Consider the following 14,591-nt stretch of genomic DNA (forward strand, 5'->3'; position numbering starts at 1 on the left):
GGTGGGGAAGGATCATGGCAGTCATATAGAGTTTTGCTACAGGTGTTGTCAAACAGTTCCTTATATATCTAAAGTTTGCTAAATTGTATTTAGTTATTTGCGTTATTTCTCACTTGTTTTTTGAAGGATAAAGTAGTGTCAAGGATAATGCCTAGATATTTGAAATGTGTAACCATTTGAATGACCTCCCCAGACACATAGACCTTGGGTTCACCGTGTGATACAGTGTTGGTCTTGCTAAAAAACATACAGACTGTCTTCTTAACATTCAGATATAGCTGTGAGTCAGTAAGCCATTGATTTACATGAACCATTGCATCATTTAATTTGGCCGCAGCTTGGGCCTTGGTTTTTGCATGGACATAAATAACATTGTGGTACATATCCCATGGTTAACTTAGCGGACAACCCCCCCTTCTGGACAAAACTGTTTTTACAGCACAGAAAAAAGGACACATACTAAGTTAGAGTATAAGCATTGGATATAAAATACTGAATAAGATTTGGAGGCATTGACAATTTCCCCACAATATAATAAGAATAAAAGCTGACTTTTCATAAATTTTATGATCTTTAGTTGTATTATGTTGTGGGTTTGTTGACTGTTAGAAGGTATCAGCATCAGAGGGGGGAGCTTTCACCGTGCTGTAGGTCACTTGATCTTCACCGACCGGAAGCTAGAGGATGTAAAAGAAAAAGAGAACACACATTACAAAACAGGACATTACACACAACATGATGAAAGAAAACAACAACGTCTAATGAGGAAATAGTCACAAAGAAACCCAAAAAAAAATTCTAATAATTCTGTAGGTTTTAGGGGAAATTAGAGACTTTTTTAACATTAAAAAACATTACTTTCTATACCAACACGACTACAGACAGCTTACCTGATCTTGACTGTTGGTATTCTTGGTGTGGCTGATGGAGGCGTAGAAAACACCATCTTCAGGTTCAGCCTACACAGAGAGGACAACATCATGATTGATATTTACAGGTGGATTTGAAGGACTCACACTCACAAGAATATTCCAGTCTATTTGATCACACTCACCATTTAAAGAGGACATATAATGCCCATCTTTAGGTTCATATCAGTATGTAGTGTCTCTACTTTAAAGAGTCCTCTCCTGCTGATGTTCAGGTGTATATCAGTATGTAGTGTCTCTACTTTAAAGAGTCCTCTCCTGCTGATGTTCAGGTGTATATCAGTATGTAGTGTCTCTACTTTAAAGAGTCCTCTCCTGCTGATGTTCAGGTGTATATCAGTATGTAGTGTCTCTACTTTAAAGAGTCCTCTCCTGCTGATGTTCAGGTGTATATCAATATGGAGTGTCTCTACTTTAAAGAGTCCTCTCCTGCTGATGTTCAGGTGTATATCAGTATGTATTGTCTCTACTTTAAAGAGTCCTCTCCTGCTGATGTTCAGGTGTATATCAGTATGTAGTGTCTCTACTTTAAAGAGTCCTCTCCTGCTGATGTTCAGGTGTATATCAGTATGTAGTGTCTCTACTTTAAAGAGTCCTCTCCTGCTGATGTTCAGGTGTATATCAGTATGTAGTGTCTCTACTTTAAAGAGTCCTCTCCTGCTGATGTTCAGGTGTATATCAGTATGTAGTGTGTCTACTTTAAAGAGTCCTCTCCTGCTGAAGTTCAGGTGTATATCAGTATGTAGTGTCTCTACTTTAAAGAGTCCTCTCCTGCTGATGTTCAGGTGTATATATGTAGTGTCTCTACTTTAAAGAGTCCTCTCCTGCTGATGTTCAGGTGTATATCAGTATGTAGTGTCTCTTACTTTAAAGAGTCCTCTCCTGCTGATGTTCAGGTGTATATCAGTATGTAGTGTCTCTACTTTAAAGAGTCCTCTCCTGCTGATGTTCAGGTGTATATCAGTATGTAGTGTCTCTACTTTAAAGAGTCCTCTCCTGCTGATGTTCAGTTGTATATCAGTATGTAGTGTGTCTACTTTAAAGAGTCCTCTCCTGCTGAAGTTCAGGTGTATATCAGTATGTAGTGTCTCTACTTTAAAGAGTCCTCTCCTGCTGATGTTCAGGTGTATATATGTAGTGTCTCTACTTTGAAGAGTCCTCTCCTGCTGATGTTCAGGTGTATATATGTAGTGTCTCTACTTTAAAGAGTCCTCTCCTGCTGATGTTCAGGTGTATATCAGTATGTAGTGTCTCTACTTTAAAGAGTCCTCTCCTGCTGATGTTCAGGTGTATATCAGTATGTAGTGTCTCTACTTTGAAGAGTCCTCTCCTACTGGTGTTCAGGTGTATATCAGTATGTAGTGTCTCTACTTTAAAGAGTCCTCTCCTGCTGATGTTCAGGTGTATATCAGTATGTAGTGTCTCTACTTTAAAGAGTCCTCTCCTGCTGATGTTCAGGTGTATATCAGTATGTAGTGTCTCTACTTTAAAGAGTCCTCTCCTGCTGATGTTCAGGTGTATATATGTAGTGTCTCTACTTTAAAGAGTCCTCTCCTGCTGATGTTCAGGTGTATATCAGTATGTAGTGTCTCTTACTTTAAAGAGTCCTCTCCTGCTGATGTTCAGGTGTATATCAGTATGTAGTGTCTCTTACTTTAAAGAGTCCTCTCCTGCTGATGTTCAGGTGTATATCAGTATATAGTGTCTCTACTTTAAAGAGTCCTCTCCTGCTGATGTTCAGGTGTATATCAGTATGTAGTGTGTCTACTTTAAAGAGTCCTCTCCTGCTGAAGTTCAGGTGTATATCAGTATGTAGTGTCTCTACTTTAAAGAGTCCTCTCCTGCTGATGTTCAGGTGTATATATGTAGTGTCTCTACTTTAAAGAGTCCTCTCCTGCTGATGTTCAGGTGTATATATGTAGTGTCTCTACTTTAAAGAGTCCTCTCCTGCTGATGTTCAGGTGTATATCAGTATGTAGTGTCTCTACTTTAAAGAGTCCTCTCCTGCTGATGTTCAGGTGTATATCAGTATGTAGTGTCTCTACTTTAAAGAGTCCTCTTCTGCTGATGTTCAGGTGTATTTCAGTATGTAGTGTCTCTACTTTAAAGAGTCCTCTCCTGCTGATGTTCAGGTGTATATCAATATGTAGTGTCTCTACTTTAAAGAGTCCTCTCCTGCTGATGTTCAGGTGTGTATCAGTATGTAGTGTCTCTACTTTAAAGAGTCCTCTCCTGCTGGTTGTAGAGGAAACTTCTGTGTAGCATGCAATGGAGTCACCGACTCAGGAAGGAGACACGGGAAGAGTCGGAGCTTTGATGTCAAACCACTGTGATTTATTTGGAGTTGGTACCAGAGTATTCACATCACAAATCCAAGAGTCAGAGGTTCTGACTTCACGGTAGAGTTGCCACGTCAATTCTGGAGAGCCTCTCTCTTGCCAGCCCATCTAACTGGTTTCGCAGAGATTAAACAACATATTTGAGAAGATAGCCTAAACAGTGTGGGAACACTGAGCTACTTGCGTCGGACACTTATGACCTCGAAGATTTCACCTTGGAGTCCACAAATACAGAGAAGGAAGTGTCCCAGTGTACCCACAACACAGACCATCTGTATCCCAGTATTGACCGGTCACAGAATGGGAACAATAATATTATTGGCTAAGCCGCCTGTGTCCTTAAAGAAGGTAAACAGACATCAAGGTTTGTCCTGTATGTTACAAATTGGCGTCTATGATAATTATTTCCATAACACTGGTAGTGTCTCTACTTTAAAGAGTCCTCTCCTGCTTATGTTCAGGTGTATATCAGTATGTAGTGTCTCTACTTTAAAGAGTCCTCTCCTGCTGATGTTCAGGTGTATATCAGTATGTAGTGTCTCTACTTTAAAGAGTCCTCTCCTGCTGATGTTCAGGTGTATATCAGTATGTTGTGTCTCTACTTTAAAGAGTCCTCTCCTGCTGATGTTCAGGTGTATATCAGTATGTAGTGTCTCTACTTTAAAGAGTCCTCTCCTGCTGATGTTCAGGTGTATATCAGTATGTAGTGTCTCTACTTTAAAGAGTCCTCTCCTGCTGATGTTCAGGTGTATATCAGTATGTAGTGTCTCTACTTTAAAGAGTCCTCTCCTGCTGATGTTCAGGTGTATATCAGTATGTAGTGTCTCTACTTTAAAGAGTCCTCTCCTGCTGATGTTCAGGTGTATATCAGTATGTAGTGTCTCTACTTTAAAGAGTCCTCTCCTGCTGATGTTCAGGTGTATATCAGTATGTAGTGTCTCTACTTTAAAGAGTCCTCTCCTGCTGATGTTCAGGTGTATATCAGTATGTAGTGTCTCTACTTTAAAAAGTCCTCTCCTGCTGATGTTCAGGTGTATATCAGTATGTAGTGTCTCTACATGTCTCCATGCTTTAATGTTCAAAAAGCTCTTTATTTTTCTCACACTGTCTGTGCTGCAACACCTCTTTTCACCCTCTGTCTGAAACCAGAGCCCAGTCTGGCTCTGTTGTGATTGGTCCCTTAGAGGTTGTTCCGCCCTTCAGCCTATCACATATAAGGTTTTGTATACACTGGCTAATAAAAACGCTAGTGTTACATAGTGATGTCACGATGTTCCGGAAGTTAACAAATCAGTCCTACTTTGGGATTTTAGCCTTTGCATTTAATTGGACAAAAAACAATGTAACACACTACAGGAAAGGAAAAAAGCATAAAAAGGGCCTCTTTAAAATTAAATAAATTCTGGCAAGTATTTCAAGTTATTTTCAAATTATGTCAGAAAATGTTGTGTTTTTTCACGGTGTCTCGACCTCTGACACCCCTATGACACTCATGTTCTCTTGTTAAGTCAAGGTACATCAACTAACTTCCCTTTTACATTTTATAGCAAATTATCACACTCTCAAGACTGTTATCTATTAATAATTTGCAGAACAAACTCCTGTGCAGTGTGATCTCACCGTGTCCTGACAGCTTTCCGGAGCAGACTGAGTCACTGCAGGGTTTGAGGTCAGCCTCTGCACACACACACAGTCCAGTTACATTTAGTCAAAAAGCATGTTACGGTTACATTAATGCTCACGTTTCCAGGACACAAACCTATCAACACCTGTACAATGTAATTTAATGCATGCATAACACTTTGTAAGTTGCCTGTTCATCACCCCAGGTCGCTTGTTGGGGTGAAAAAACAAGTTCAACTCTAATCCAATCCGTCTTTTCATGACAGAAGGTAATCAAATGAAACAATAAATACTGATGCTTGAATGCTTATAATGCATCGTTGGTGGATTTGACTGTACTTCATTGTATGGTTTACTCACACATCAATTATTCAGTTTGAATTAATCAATTGATTTTTGTTGCTGTAACCACTTTTAGTCAATCCATTGCATGACCCATTGTTCTCTTTTAACAATTGTACAGACCCAAAACATTCAGTGGTTTATCACTCTTTTTAAATATAGTTTAAATGTTGCACGAAATCAGTTTTTGAACTCACGATGTGGTCATCCATTTGTGTTTCGTTAGCTGAAAAGACAGAGAAGATTTTTGTTTCCTTCGTGAGCATTTTGGGTTATCAGAACTTTTTGTGGATAAAATTATCTGTGAATGTAATCACCTTTAGATTTCCTCCATCCCACAACTGCAACAACTATTATCAAAAGTGCTGCCAAACCCACTGCAACAACGATGTACAACCACACACCTGAAATATAAACAAAACGTTGTTTTCCTATTAAATCAACTGTATAATCGTATAAGAGTAATATATCACATAATAAGTGATTTTCCTACTTTAACATTTTACACAAAGGTTATTAGATACCGTTGTTCAGGGGCGGTTCTAGGGGGGGGGCAGGGGGGACCAGTGACCTCTGACCCCCCTGTGGCCCCCCTAACAAGGAAACGTTTTTTTTTGTTTGTTTTTAAATGTATATTTTCTGGTACTCGGTTTGCCAAAAACCGCAGGATTTTGTTGCTGTAATGTGAGATTGTGCAGACACCCTTATGTAAAGTAGAGATGTAACTGTTCATTGCCTTTATTTTTATATAAATATGGTGTTAGTGCAAACATTGCACTATAACTTAAGCTGAATCTAACAGTAATAACTATAAGATCTATCTGAAATAAATAAGTGTACTGAAACAAATACCAATAACTGTATTGCATTGTTTTCTTATGCGCAATTACTTCATACTGTCTAGTTCTCTTATTCGTCCTGCATTTATTGTGCCCTCCTCAGAAAATAACTGGCCCCCCAGTGGCCCCCCCAGTCAAATTGGTCTAGAACCGCCAGTGCCGTTGTTACCTGACGTTTCATTTGCATAATCCTTTTCATTAGTCTCAGTTGTTGCTATTTAGAAAAACAGACATAACCCAACACACACTTTCAGGTGATATTTCTTCCATCAGCAGTAAATAAATGCAAAGAATTGTGTTAAAAAAACTACAAATCAATTAAATAAACAATTGTATTTGCTTTTTTCATCAGTACTATGTGATTTTAAACATATAGCACGTTTTCTCACTATTGAAGGTAAACACTTTTCTCGTGTAGCCATCAGTCACGTTACACTTCAACAAATCATGTTTTTTCGATGTGTAAATAAAATGTGAAGTCTTAAGGCAGAGGAGGAAGTAACTTAAACATCTCATCATGTTCTCACCTGAGGACTGAGGGCTGAAGAGAAACTGATGTTCTTCTCCTGTGAGCTCATCAGTTACTTCACAAGTAAACAACTTAGACCTTGGTGTGTAACTAAAATGAGAAGTCAGAAATGTCACAGAGGCAGAGCAGGAAGACTGGGATGTCTTTATCTCTCTGTGATCTTTATCCACATCTTGACCCTGAAGCAGCCACTTCACTGAGAGTCTACACTCTACATATGACACTACAGAGCAGCGTAACGTCACCTCATAATTCTCCTGATGTTCAGTCACTGAAGATGGAGATAAACAACAAGAGTCAAATTAACTTCATCACTGTAATAATAATTATTGTAATGTTTTAGAGTATTGTTCAATAGACACAGTTTGAAAACACTATGATGTAAATACTCACTGTTAACAACAGACAGATAAACACGAGAGTCTGAACCTTGTTGTTCTCCTAATCTGTACTGTCTGCAGAAGTAATGACCAGCATCCTCCTCAGTGACCTTCTTTATAACCAGAGAACATGTATCCGTAAAAATTAGTCTGTCTGCTTTAGCTTTGGCTCCTTGGTGAATCAGCCCACCTTCAGCCAGCATTGCTGTTGATTCTCTTGTTAAATTACTAAAGAGCCATGTCGTTTCCTCACAGTTCCCCATTGCATTGTCACAAGGCAAAGTGACTTCAACTCCTTCTTTGACAATGAAATGCTGTTTGGTTGCTACTCCTGAGAAGACTGTTTAGAGTTTTGAGAGGTCCTGATAATTTATTCCGGTAAATTACTCTGACCTCCTAATTGACCTTTCCGAAGATTATTGAGTCTATGTAAGTTTGCTGCTTGGCTCAGATCCACCAACGTCAGCAAGATCTCACCTCTTCCTAACCCCCCCGAAGAACCAGGTTCAATTAACTGCTGTTTCAATTCAGACAACTCTTTTTAATCTGTTTAAGCGATCCCGAAGGATTTTGATATCAGTAAATGGAGTGTGCTCCTACCTAAGTGTGTGTGGCAGGGTGCAATCTTACCTTTGACGCAGGAGAGGAGAGCACAGGTGTCTTTTAAAGGATCCCAATCCAACAGGTGGGATTCAGTTTATTTGAAGAAAAATAGGTCCAAACTAATACAGGGTTTTTACCTTCTCTCTCACAACATTATAATCATACTAACAACAAACCGTGCTGTGATCATGTTCAAATGAAACTTTAATTCACAGTCTTACATTTATTACCAAAATGTTTTAATTCCAACTGCCCATTTCAGTTGTGACATTTTAAAATTCTCCCGATATAATTTAGAGGTATTTCCTCGTAAAAAGACCGGTGACAATAAAAAGCGCATTCAACTTTTTCATTTTCACCAACTCAATTCACATCAGTTTCATACCGTTTTTTCCGACACAGACGGCGGGTATAACACTCAAAAACCCATACCTGTCCGCAAAATTCGGGGGACAAGATTTCCCCACAGGTCGCGGTATTTATAAAGGTTCATACACTTTTTCCGACACAGACGGCGGATTAACACTCAAAAACCCATACCTGTCCGCAAAATTCGGGGGACAAGATTTCCCCACAGGTCGCGGTATTTATAAAGGTTCATACACACATCTCTCATCAAATCATTCCACTCAGCCAACAACCAATAAATTCGAGAGATATTTACCCCGTCTGGAAGGACATTACCGAGAGCTATTAACCCAGCTCTGAAGCACACAGCCTACCCGGAGAGAGTCTACCAGGGGTCACCCCCCCCTCTCTCGCGCTCTCTCAAAAAACCAGTCTCTTTATGCTAAAAAAACTGGATCCTAAACCCAAAAAAACAAACTCCTCCTCTTCACCCATTTGTGAAGAACTGCGCATGTCCTATAATGTACAAGGCTGAACATGCCTCAACATGTTCCATAGCTGTTATGGGATAAGACACCCTTTCATATGAGGTAAAAAGGACATGAACTCTCTTTGGCCTCTAATGTTTCTCCCCTTAGTGTGAAGCCCCCCCTTCCTGTGGTCTGCTGCCAGAGGAGAGGAAGAAAATTCAACCTAAACAAACCACTTTGTTTTGTTTATACTGTAACTATAGAAAACCTAAAATATGAAGCATTTTCATTGTGGGTTATACAAGAATATAATTGATTATATTTGATTATAACTAACTTTTGTTTTTAAGTATTAAACATATTATGAAAAACTCTCAACACCCTCTTTTCAAAACGCAAAGTTCTCAAATAGCAACAGAAAAAATTGTAAGCATAGATACATATTCAAAAACCGTCAAGAAGCATTCTCATTATGGGTTTATACAAGAATATGATTGATCATGTATGATTTATAATTAACTTTCGTTTTTTAAGTATTCACTTCATACCATGATCTCAATTAACTTTCGTTTTAAGTATTCACTTCATATGAAGATCTCAACAAGACAAAGACAGAGAAATAACTTTAAATAAATATGGAAAGTGGACTGTAGTTAAAAAGGGCTTTTCTGTAGCGAGCACTTAAAGTATTTTACAACACATTCACACGAGACAAGAATACAAGGAGGTCCGATATCTTTCCCTTGATTGTCCGATAGATGGACAATAGCTCCTGAGACAATTTTCCCAATAACAGTGCAATTTGAGCAAATAAAATAGATGATTGTCCAATAAAAACACTATGGTCTGTTAAATGGAGGTTAGATAATGAATGACATAAGTAGAATTGGAAAATAAAGTGTGTGATGTCACCTATCTATACATATTATAAACATCCTTACCTGTAATCTGAAGCAGTAAAAACATCATTTGAATCCATCTGATTTCAGCCATCGTGATTCTCGGTCTCTCTTGCTCGCACTTTCTCAACTGTGAACGCCGACTTGAGAAATACATCTTCTTCCTATTAGGTGTGAACTTCCTCATGAGGACACTCTTCTCTCCATATGAGGAGGTATTTCATATTTCTGATGGCGTATAACTAAAGCAATTTGTGCTCCGAGCTTAAAAAGTGAATAAAACGACATTTCTGTAAATAATACATCATTATTATTATTGTTAATAGCTATGAGTACTAGACATTTTTTGTATAAGTTATTTTCATTTATTTCATTTTTAAACGTTATATTTATTGTTACAGTAAGTTGTATTTCTGATAGTAATAATTATTATAAATATTGGTATACTATTGTTAATAGCAATGAGTATTACAACATTGTATAATTCAAGTTATTTCTGTTTTATTTGGAAAGAAACTTGACAAGAATACAAAAAAAAGCAGAAACCCTGAAAGGTAACACTAGGTCACTGAGTTCAGTAAATTGCCTGACATCAAGTCAACAAAGGAACATATCATATATATTATACACATTTTCGTATAGAGAGGCGAAGTCCCGCCCATCGACTTCCGACCCATGGGACCTTATTTCGGAAAAAGTATGCATTGAAGTCAATGGGGAGAGAAAATGTATCTTTCGATCCCGTTTGAATTGTGCCATGAATTACACACATGATGTTTGTCAAACTTAAAAAATAATTTCCATGTCAAAAAAGTCACAGTTTGTCGTAAAAAATAAGCAACTAGAAAGACTACAAATCCCAGAGTCCCGGTCCCGCATGCTGGCTCTCACAGAACCGACTAACTCCCCTTGTGTGTATGCACAGCTCTCAACGCGCCCAGACTTGGAGTGATTTTCTCCTCTTTTAATACTTTCCGCCTCATTCTAAGAGAAAGAAGTGAAATGTTCCAACGTGACGGCCGTCTTGGTGTGTGGTGCGAGACGGGAGATGTAGTTCATTGAGCGGTTTCACACAAACAAAGCGTTACTTCATAGTTTTACGACACATTTATATATTTTTTACTTATCTTTTAAATTGACAAACATCATATGTGTAATTCGTGGCACAATTCAAACGGGATCAAAAGATAATCTTTCTCTCCCCATTGACTTCAATGCATACTTTTTCTGAAATAAGGTCGCATGGAGCTCCACTGGAAAGGGAGGGACTCTCTATAAGAAAACAACACATATCTGACTCCACATCTACTTTCTACATTCTGAAACAGCCTCCTGGGCAGAAAGGCTTCTTACAGCAATACATCCTGTAAATGTTCATAAAAATAGATGTAACATAAAAATAAAGTGATTATATGTTAATTTAATAACCCAAAAAAGCTACTTTCATATTTACACACTAACAATAACAACCATACAGTATGCAGATGAGCTTCCTTCATATATCAATAACATTGTCTTTAATCTGGCAAGAGCATTGGGATTATGTACATTTATACAAATAGATATTCAATATTCTGCAGGATTTTGATTGCGGAGACAATTTTGCCCAAAGCAATCAATGAATATCGGTAACATAGTGAGTGGATTTCTAGTTAAAGGGCCTCACAGAATAACAAATACTGGGTTTTCAATGTGAAATCGATGTTTCGACATGAGCTGTAACTGTCGCCGCTTCTTTTTTTGGTTTGTTGACGGTAGCGTAGAGGCTACTGGGATCAGCGGAGGCTCCAGCAGAAGAAGAAGACGGAGCTTTCACCGTGCTGTAGGTCACTAAATCATCTTCTTCATCATCTTCCTTACTCTGACCCTGGGAAACAAAAGGGAACAGCAACACTCATCAATGGCACAACATGATGTGACACGGCATCATTCAAAACATTGTAATCAAATAAGGTGAAAGATGACAGTGATAATTACAAAACAAAATAAATAAATCACAATACAACAAAACCTACAAAAACACAACATAATGAAAAAGGGTGATCCACTGATTTTCCCAGTAGCGCCTTCAGGAGGTTGCCATTTGTGTTTTTCCATGACATGCGGCTCTCAGGATGAAATGGGCCCTTTAGCTTTTTTAATCCAGAGCAATCGCCTCTCTGAAGAACCAGCACCTTACCGTGGTAGAGAGGTTTGTGTGCCCTGATGAACCTGGGGGCTGTGTTGTCTGGAACCTTGTGTTCCTGGTAGGGTCTCCCATGGCAAATTGGTCTCAGGCAAGGGGCCAGACTAAGATTGGTTCAAAAGACCTCATGAAAGACGACACAAGAAGTGAGGATACCCGGCCCGGAGGAAGCCCGGGGTCCCCTTCTGGAGCCAGGCCCAGAAGGAGGACTCGTCGGCGAGCGTCTGGTGGCCGGGCTTGCCACGGAGCCCGGCCGGGCCCAGCCCGAAAAGGCAACGTGGGCAACACCTCCGCTTCTCCGTCCCGCGGGCCCACCACCTACGGGAAACATCGATGGGGTCGGGTGCGCTGCCAGAAGGGTGGCAGTGAAAGCGGAGGGTCTCGACGGACCAGACCCGGGCGACAGAAGCTGGCTTTGGGGACGTGGAACGTCACCTCTCTGGGGGGGAAGGAGCCGGAGCTTGTGCGGGAGGTGGAGCGTTACCAGTTGGATCTGGTTGGGCTCACCTCTACGCACAGCGTCGGCTCTGGAACCTTACTTCTGGATAGGGGTTGGACTCTATTCTTCTCCGGAGTTGCTCAAGGTGTGAGGCGCCGGGCGGGTGTGGGGATACTCACAAGTCCCCGGTTAGGTGCTTCGTTGTTGGAGTTTACCCCAGTGGACGAGAGGGTCGCCTCCCTACGCCTGCGGGTTATGGGGGGGAAAACTCTGACTCTTGTGTGTGCTTATGCACCCAACAGCAGTTCAGAGTATACGGCCTTCTTGGAGACCCTGGAAAGAGTCCTGTATGGGGCTCCTGAAGGGGACTCTTTAATCTTGCTGGGAGACTTCAACGCACATGTGGGCAATGATGGAGACACTTGGAGGGGCGTGATTGGGAGGAACGGCCCCCCTGATCTGAACCGGAGTGGTGGTTTGTTACTGGACTTCTGTGCTAGTCATGGATTGGCCATAACAAACACCATGTTCGAACATAAGGATGCTCATAAGTGTACGTGGTACCAGAGCACCCTAGGCAGAAGGTCCATGATCGATTTCGTTATCGTATCATCGGACCTGAGGCCGTATGTTTTGGACACTCGGGTAAAGAGAGGGGCGGAGTTGTCAACTGATCACCATCTGGTGGTGAGTTGGGTCGAGTGGCGGGGGAAGCCTCTGGATAGACCTGGTAAGCCCAAACGTGTAGTTCGGGTGAACTGGGAACGTCTGGAGGGGGCCCAAGTTCAGGAGGCCTTCAACTCACACCTCCGGCGGAGCTTTTCGGGCATTCCTGTGGAGGTTGGGGACATTGAACCAGAGTGGTCGGTGTTCAAAGCCTCTATTGCCGAAGCCGCGGCGGGGAGCTGTGGTCTCAAGGTCCTAGGTGCCTCAAGGGGCGGTAACCCTCGAACCTCCTGGTGGACACCGGTGGTCAGGGAAGCCGTCCGACTGAAGAAGGAGGCCTTCAGGGATTTGTTATCCCGGGGGACTCCCGAGGCAGTTGCAAGGTACCGACAGGCCCGAAGGGCAGCAGCCTCATCCGTGGCCGAGGCAAAGCAGCGGGTGTGGGAGAAGTTCGGAGAAGACATGGAGAAGGACTTTCAGGCGGCACCAAAGTTGTTCTGGAAAACTGTCCGACACCTCAGGAGGGGGAAGCAGGGAACCATCCAAGCTGTGTACAGTAAGGATGGGACGTTGTTGACCTCAACTGATGGAGTGTTAGGGCGTTGGAAGGAACACTTTGAGGAACTCCTGAACCCGACAACTCCGCCCTCTATGTTAGAGGCAGAGCTGGAGTATGACGGGGGATCAACACCAATCTCCCGGGGGGAGGTCACTGAGGTCGTCAAACAACTCCACAGTGGCAAAGCCCCGGGGGTGGATGAGATCCGCCCGGAAATGCTGAAGGCTCTGGGTGTTGAGGGACTGTCATGGTTGACACGTCTCATCAACGTTGCGTGGAAGTCGGAAACAGTACCGAAGGAGTGGCAGACCGGGGTGGTGGTTCCCCTTTTTAAAAAGGGGGATCAGAGGGTGTGTGCCAATTACAGAGGCATCACACTACTCAGCCTCCCCGGGAAAGTTTACTCTAAGGTACTCGAAAGGAGGGTCGATTGTCGAACCTCAGATTGAGGAGGAACAATGCGGATTCCGTCCTGGTCGTGGAACGACGGATCAGCTTTTTACTCTCGCAAGGATCTTGGAGGGGGCCTGGGAGTACGCTTATCCGGTCTACATGTGTTTTGTAGACTTGGAGAAGGCGTATGACCGAGTTCCCAGGGAGTTACTGTGGGAGGTGCTGCGGGAGTATGGGGTGAGGGGGTCTCTACTCAGGGTCATCCAATCTCTGTACTCCCAAAGCGAGAGCTGTGTCCGGGTCCTCGGCAGTAAGTCGGACACATTTCCGGTGAGGGTTGGCCTCCGCCAGGGCTGCGCTTTGTCACCAATCCTGTTTGTAATATACATGGATCGGATTTCGAGGCGTAGTCCTGGGGGAGGGGGTCTGCAGTTCGGTGGACTAAGGATTGCACCACTGCTTTTTGCAGATGATGTGGTTCTAATGGCTTCATCGGTCTGCGACCTTCAGCACTCACTGGATCGGTTTGCAACCGAGTGTGAAGCGGCTGGGATGAGGATCAGCACCTCCAAATCTGAGGCCATGGTTCTCAGCAGGAAACCGATGGACTGTCCACTTCAAGTAGGGAATGAGTCCTTACCCCAAGTGAAGGAGTTCAAGTATCTCGGGGTCTTGTTCTCGAGTGAGGGAACAATGGAGCGTGAGATGGGCCGGAGAATCGGAGCAGCGGGAGCGGTACTGCAGTCGCTTTACCGCACCGTTGTGACGAAAAGGGAGCTGAGCCAGAAGGCAAAGCTCTCTGTCTACCGGGCCATTTTCGTTCCTACCCTCACCTATGGTCATGAAGGATGGGTCATGACCGAAAGAACGATACAAGCGGCCGAGATGGGTTTTCTCCGCAGGGTGGCTGGTGTCTCCCTTAGGGATAAGGTGAGAAGTTCGGTCATCAGGGAGGGACTCGGAGTTGAGCCGCTCCTCCTTCGCGTCGAAAGGAGCCAGTTGAGGTGGTTCGGGCACCTAGTTAGGATGCCACCTGGGCGCCTCCCTA

At 42.4% G+C, this 14,591-nt stretch overlaps 1 long non-coding RNA gene across 1 annotated transcript; it reads right to left on the reverse strand.

Annotated features, from left to right (window-relative positions):
* Nucleotides 1–918: 918 nt before the first annotated feature.
* LOC117559888 lies at nucleotides 919–5,780 on the reverse strand. Its single transcript, XR_004571070.1, has 4 exons — nucleotides 5,551–5,780; nucleotides 5,431–5,459; nucleotides 4,889–4,945; nucleotides 919–959 (listed from the first exon to the last, which is right to left on the reverse strand). It is a non-coding gene; the product is annotated as an uncharacterized LOC117559888 (long non-coding RNA).
* Nucleotides 5,781–14,591: the final 8,811 nt, after the last annotated feature.

The sequence above is a fragment of the Gymnodraco acuticeps genome, unplaced genomic scaffold (genome assembly GCF_902827175.1).
Source record: "Gymnodraco acuticeps unplaced genomic scaffold, fGymAcu1.1, whole genome shotgun sequence".
Taxonomy (NCBI): Eukaryota; Metazoa; Chordata; class Actinopteri; order Perciformes; family Bathydraconidae; genus Gymnodraco; species Gymnodraco acuticeps.